At 36.8% G+C, this 1,008-nt stretch overlaps 1 protein-coding gene across 3 annotated transcripts in view; it reads right to left on the bottom strand.

The window, feature by feature from the left end:
* The window catches only part of LOC107654201 (vascular endothelial growth factor receptor 1-like), a 35,378-nt gene that overhangs the window by 20,828 nt on the left and 13,542 nt on the right, over positions 1-1,008 (bottom strand). The gene's annotated exons all lie outside the window — the stretch shown is intronic.

The raw sequence follows: 1,008 nt of genomic DNA, 5'->3' as shown, positions 1-1,008 counted from the left end.
ATAAGGGTCAATTTTTCGAAATTGAGATTTATACATCATCTGAAAGCTGAATAAATAAACTTTCCATTGATGTATGGGTTGTTAGGATAGGACAATATTTGGCCTAGATTCAACTATTTGAAGATCTGGAATCTGAGGGTGCAAAAAAATCCAAATACTGAGAAAATCGCCTTTAAAGTTGTCCAAATGAAGTCCTTAGCCATGCATATTACTAATCAAAAGTTACATTTTGATAAATTTACGGTAGGAAATTTACAAAATATCTTCATGGGACATGATCTTTACTTAATATCCTAATGATTTTTGGCATAAAAAAAAAATCGATAATTTTGACCCATACAATGTATTTTTGGCTATTGCTACAAATATACCCCAGCGACTTAAGACTGGTTTGGTGCTCCAGGGTTAAATATAATTAGGGATACCGATACTGGTATCGGTATCGGGCCCGATACTGAGCTCTTGTACTCGTACTCGTTAAAATGCCCCGTTAAAATGCCCCGATACCAAATGCCGATACCACAAAGCATGTGATAAGTGCCATATTCAGACAAAGAAACACCGACAACAGAACAACAGACAGCAGAATGGAGTTATTAGAGATTAAGGATGTCTACGAAGTATATGTATGCAATGAATATAATGTTAAACATTCAGTAACTATAAACATCATTTATTTTCAACCTTAGGCATACACGACTTTCTGGCGAAAGTGAATCTAGCAGCCTGTGTGAAATGCGCTAGGCTGTACTACTTGTCCCTCTCATTCAGCACCAGTACAAATACTTGTACGCGTTGCGCGTTTTGCTTGCTTGCGTGTTTCTGCATTATATGAGTGGCTTTGGAATATAAATCGCAGCACATTTCAAATGGAAAAAAAACGCGACTTCAATTTTTGAAAATATCACAGTTAGGCGATTTATATGAGTGGTGCCCTGCATTATTACAGCAAAGCGCGTGATTACAGTACTAAGCCACTGCAATGGAGCAGCTCTAATGCTATTAAAT

The sequence above is a fragment of the Sinocyclocheilus anshuiensis genome, unplaced genomic scaffold (assembly GCF_001515605.1).
Source record: "Sinocyclocheilus anshuiensis isolate Anshui unplaced genomic scaffold, SAMN03320099.WGS_v1.1 scaffold655, whole genome shotgun sequence".
Lineage (NCBI taxonomy): Eukaryota > Metazoa > Chordata > Actinopteri > Cypriniformes > Cyprinidae > Sinocyclocheilus > Sinocyclocheilus anshuiensis.
This window is presented reverse-complemented; position numbering and strand designations above follow the sequence as displayed.